The sequence below is a fragment of the Gorilla gorilla genome, chromosome 3, assembly GCF_029281585.2.
Source record: "Gorilla gorilla gorilla isolate KB3781 chromosome 3, NHGRI_mGorGor1-v2.1_pri, whole genome shotgun sequence".
NCBI lineage: Eukaryota > Metazoa > Chordata > Mammalia > Primates > Hominidae > Gorilla > Gorilla gorilla.
Genome location: NC_073227.2, coordinates 49,919,409 through 49,925,322, shown reverse-complemented (window position 1 = coordinate 49,925,322; position 5,914 = coordinate 49,919,409).

Here is a 5,914-nt window from a genome sequence, read left to right as displayed (position 1 = left end):
AAAGAGTGAAGAATCAAATAGACACAATAAAAAATGATAAAGGGGATATCACCACTGATCCCACAGAAACACAAACTACCATCAGAGAATACCATAAACACCTCTATGCAAATAAACTAGAAAATCTAAAAGAAATGGATAAATTCCTGGACACATACACCCTCTCAAGACTAAACCGGGAAGAAGTTGAATCCTTGAAGAGACCAATAACAAGTTCTGAAATTGAGGCAGCAGTTAATAGTCTACCAACCAAAAAACGCCCAGGACCAGATGGATTCACAGCCAAATTCTACCAGAGGTACAAAGAGGAGCTGATACGGTTCCTTCTGAAACTATTCCAAACAATAGAAAAACAGGGACTCCTCCCTAACTCATTTTATGAGGCTAGCATCATCCTGATACCAATCCCTGGCAGAGACACAACAAAAAAAGAAAATTTCAGGCCAATATCCCTAATGAACATTGATGCGAAAATCCTCAGTGAAATACTGGCAAACCGAATCCAGCAGCACATCAAAAAGCTTATCCATCATGATCAAGTCAGCTTCATCCTGAGGATGCAAGGCTGGTTCAACATACACAAATCAATAAACATAATCCATCACATAAACAGAACCAATAACAAAAACCACATGATTATCTCAATAGATGCAGAGAAGGCCTTTGATAAAATTCAAAACCCCTTCATGCTAAAAATTCAATAAACTAGATATTGATGAAAGGTATCTCAAAATAATAAGAGCTATTTATGAAAAACCCACAGCCAGTATCACACTGAATGGGCAAAAGCTGGAAGCATTCCCTTTGAAAACAAGCACAAGACAAGGATGCTTTCTCTCACCACTCCTATTCAACACAGTATTGGAAGTTCTGGCCAGGGCAATCAGGCAGGAGAAAGAATAAAGGGTCTTCAAATAGGAAGAGAGGAAGTCAAATTGTCTGTGTTTGCAGATGACATGATTGTATATTTAGAAAACCCTATCATCTCAGCCCCAAATCTCCTTAAGCTGATAAGCAACTTCAGCAAAGTCTCAGGATACAAAATCAATATGCAGAAATCACAGGCATTCCTATACAACAATAATAGACAAACAGAGAGCCAAATCATGAGTGAACTCCCATTCACAATTGCTACAAAGAGAATAAAATACCTAGGAATACAACTTACAGGGGATGTGAAGGATGTGTAGAATTAAAAACCACTGCTCAAGGAAATAAGAGAGGACACAAACAAATGGAAAAACTTTTCATGCTCATGGATAGGAAGAATCAATATCATGAAAATGGCCAAACTGCCCAAAGTATAGATTAAATGCTATCCCCATGAAGCTACCATTGTCTTCCTTCACAGAATTAGAAAAAACTACTTTAAATTTCATATGGAACCAAAAAAGAGCCTGTATAGCTAAGACAATTCTAAGCAAAAAAAAAAAAAAAACAAAGCTGGATGTATCATGCTACCTGACTTCAAACTATACTACAAGGATACAGTAACCAAAATAGCATGGTACTGGTACCAAAACAGATATATAGACCAATGGAACAGAACAGAGACCTCAGAAATAATGCCACACATTTACAACCATCAGATCTTTGACAAACCTGACAAAAACAAGCAATGGGGAAATATTCCCTATTTAATAAATGGTGTTGGGAAAAACTGGCTAGCCATATGGAGAAAACTGGAGCTGGACCCCTTCCTTATACCTTACAAAAAAATTAACTCAAGATGGATTAAAGACTTAAATGTAAGACCTAAAACCGTAAAAACCCTAGAAGAAAACCTAGACAGTACCATTCAGGACATAGGCATGGGCAACGACTTCATGACTATCACACCAAAAGCAGTGGGAACAAAAGCCAAAATTGACAAATGGGATCTAATTAAACTAAAGAGCTTCTGCACAGCAAAAGAAACGGTCATCAGAGTGAACAGGCAACCTACAGAATGGGAGAAAACTTTTGCAATCTATCCGTCTGACAAAGGGCTAATATCCAGAATCTACAAGGAACTTAAACAAATTTACAAGAAAAAAACAAACAACCCCATTAAAAAGTGGGCAAAGGATATGAACAGGTGCTTCTCAAAAGAAGACATTTATGCAGCCAACAAACATATAACAAAAAGCTCATCATCACTGGTCATTAGAGAAATGCAAATCAAAAACACAATGAGATACCATCTTACGCCAGTTACAATGGTAATCATTAAAAGGTCAGGAAACAACAGACGCTGGAGAGGATGTGGAGAAATAGGAACGCATTCACACTGTTGGTGGGAGTGTAAATTAGTTCAACCATTGTGGAAGACAGCGTGGCGATTCCTCAAGGATCTAGAACCAGAAATACCATTTGACCCAGCAATCCCATTACTGGGTATATACCCAAAGAATTATAAATAATTCTGCTATAAAGACACATGCACACATATGTTTATTGAAGCACTGTTCACAATAGCAAAGACTTGGAGCCAACCCAAATGCCCATCAATGATAGACTGGATAAAGAAAATGTGGCACATATGTGGAATACTATGCAGTCATAAAAAAGGATAAGTTCATGTCCTTTGCAGGGACATGGATGAAGCTGGAAACCATCATTCTCAGCAAACTAACACAGGAACAGAAAACCAAACACCACATGTTCTCACTCATAGGTGGGAGTTGAACAATGAGAACACATGGACATAGGGAGGGGAACATCACACACCGGGGCCCGTCAGGGGTTTGGGGGCTAGGGGAGGGAGAGCATTGGGAGAAATATCTAATGTAGATGACGGGTTGATCAGTGCAGCAAACCACCATGGCATGTGTATACCTGGGTAACAATCCTGCATGTTCTGCACATGTATTACAGAACTTAAACTATATATATATATATAAAAAAAAAGTTCAGAAATTGTGTACACAATTCAGCCTCTTCAAAAACAGACATGAATGATAATAGATATGTGTATATACAATCTATGTGTGTACATATATACACACAAATATATGTTTAAAAATATACACACATTTACAAATATCAGCTCATACATAAAGAGACATTATCAATAGTTAAACAGCATAAATAGAACACCTACATTCTAAAATACAACCACTGTTAAATGTATTGGAAAAGAGAAATACAGGCACATTTTCTACTTATCAATATTTCAAAGTGTTTGTGAAAAATTTATCACTCTGTGCTTCTGGTAGGTTCAGTTGTCAATTCTGGGATTTTATACCATCTAGTAATAAGGCTTAAATCAATTATCATAAGGAACAATGATCTACCCTGAGATATTTGCTTAATATGGATAATCCAAAATTGTTTGTAAAAGAACATGAACTTTTTCTTAAAACATTTACAGTATTCATTTTTGTCAAATTTTAGCAATTTGGCTCTAACTTAATTCTTCTTCTAACCATTTTGTAAAGGGAAGTGGGTAGGTTCATACGCCTGTGCAGAATATCAAAGTCCAAGTGTAAAAAATTATATATTTTTTTAACATTTGGACCGAAGTCCAAATTATCTTTACAATAATGTAAAGATGCTATCAGGAAATTAATTCCACTGGAATTGGATGTGTTTCACAGTATTTAAACTATGATGATTTCTGGTGATATGTGTTTTTGACCTTTGGACTTCTGACACACACATACACACACACACACACACACACATACACTGCTCTAAGTCAGTACATACTAGAATTTTGTATTATTACAAAAAGAACCATATTATTAAGGAAGTGCATTATTGCTTAGAGATTAGTGGTTTGATTCCTGAATATGAAACTTTATGGCAGCATAGCAGAGTAATTGCGAACATGGACTTGGGTTCTATTACTTCCTAGCGGCAACCAGGGCAAATTATTTAATCTGTGCCTCAATTTCCTCATCTATAAAATGGGAAGAATCATAGTACCTACTTCATAGGGTTGCTAAGGTTTTTTAAAGTGCTTAGAATAGTGTCAAGTTCACAGTAAATGCCTTGTGTGTGTTTGTCATTATTATTACAAGGTCATCCCCTACAAAGATTATCAATAATTTGACTCTAAATCTCCTGGATGGTGGGGAAAGATATTGCCTAGTCATTGTATTCATGACCAGCAGGCAAAATCCTCTGTCCTCTGCACCCCTGACCAGTCTGTGGACCACTTTCCCTCACCATTATTCATGTAGAATTGACTCTTGGCCCTGATATCTGCATTGCTTAGTTATTTGAAAACAACATTTTAATGCAAGATTTTATTGAATGAATCTGGTTTTGCATCCTTTTCTTAGTCAGTTTGAGCTGCCTTAACAAAATGCCATAAACTGGGTGGCTTAACCAGCAGAAACCTTTTTTCTTGCAGTTCTGAGACTGAAATTCCAAGATCGGGTGCCTGTATGATCAGGGTCTGGTGAGACCTCTCTTCCTAGTTTGCAGATGGTCACCTTCTGACTGTGTCTTCACACAGAGGAGAGAGACAGACAGAGAGCAAGCTCTCTGGTGTTCTCTTCTTATCAGCACCTAATCCCAGGTCCCTTCACTCTCAGGACCTCATCTAAATGTAATTACTCATAAAGGCCTCATCTCCAAATACTATCATATTGGGGGTTAGGACTTCAACATATGAATTTTAGGGGATCATAATTTAGTCCATAGCAATTAGCAAACCCACATGTATCAGATTTTTCTTTCTTCCAGATGTTTGTAGATGATGACGTGTCATGAACAAAAGGGAGAGAAATATGTCCACCTGCTCCCTAAACCTCTGTTCTTGATGTGTCTTAACTCACGACACTGCCTCTTCTCATGGTTTTGCTGAACCATATTCAAGTTTTCCTTTCAAATTGCTAGATCAAATTTTTCTTCTAAGAAATGCTTTTTATTTATTTATTTTTAGAGACAGAGCCTTGCTCTGTCACCCAGGCTGGAGTGTGCAGTGGTGCAATCCCCGCTCACGACAGCCTCGACGTCCCAGGCTCAAGCAATCCTCCCACCTCTCAGCCTCTCGAGTAGCTGGGACTATAGGCATGAGCCACCACACCTGGCTAATGTTTGTATATTTTGTAGAGGTGGGGTTTTGCCATGTTTCCCAGGCTGGTCTTGAACGCTGGGGCTCAAGCAATCCACACGCCTCAGCCTCCCAAATTGCTGAGACTGCAGGTTATGAGCCACTGTGCCTGGCCAAGAAATACTTTTAATAATATAATTGGAATTAACCATACTATACAAATAGTTGTTAATTTTTTAAAGCAAAATAGTTGATATAGGTTGAATTGTGTCCCCTCAAAAGAGATATGTTGAAGCCACTAACTCCCGTTATTTCAGATTGGGTCATTATTTGAAATAGGATCATTGCCCACCTAATTAGTCAAGAAGTTAAGATAAGCTTATACTGAAGAAGGGTGGGCTTATAGGAAGATGGCTGGAAATCAAGATTGGAGTGATGCATCTACCAGCCAAGGAAGGCCAAAGATTGCTGACAAACTGCCACAGAGAGGAAAAGGCAAAGAATGATTTCCCTACAGGTTTTCCCCTACTGGGGTAAAATGGCCTTGCCAACCACACCTTGATTTCAGATGTCCAGCTTTCAGAGCTATGAGACAACACATCTCTGTTGTTTTAAGCCACCCAGTTTGAAGTACCTTGTTAGGACAGCCCTGGGAAACTAATACAATTGTCTGTCTTCTGGAATTGGAATGTAAATGTAATAGAATAGTTAGAGGCACTTTATGTTCTTGTTAAGTTTGTATTCACTTTTTTTCTTTTTAAAAAACGGTGAGAAAACTAAAGATAACCAGAAACTACTATTTATTTTTAAAATTGAAGGCTAGCAGAGTAAGTCACAGCAATAAGTTGTTAAAAGTCAAACAAAAATGAAAGTAAATATGTTGTTTTATTTAATCCAAGAAAAAAACGAAAGCCTTTGCCACATAGTATG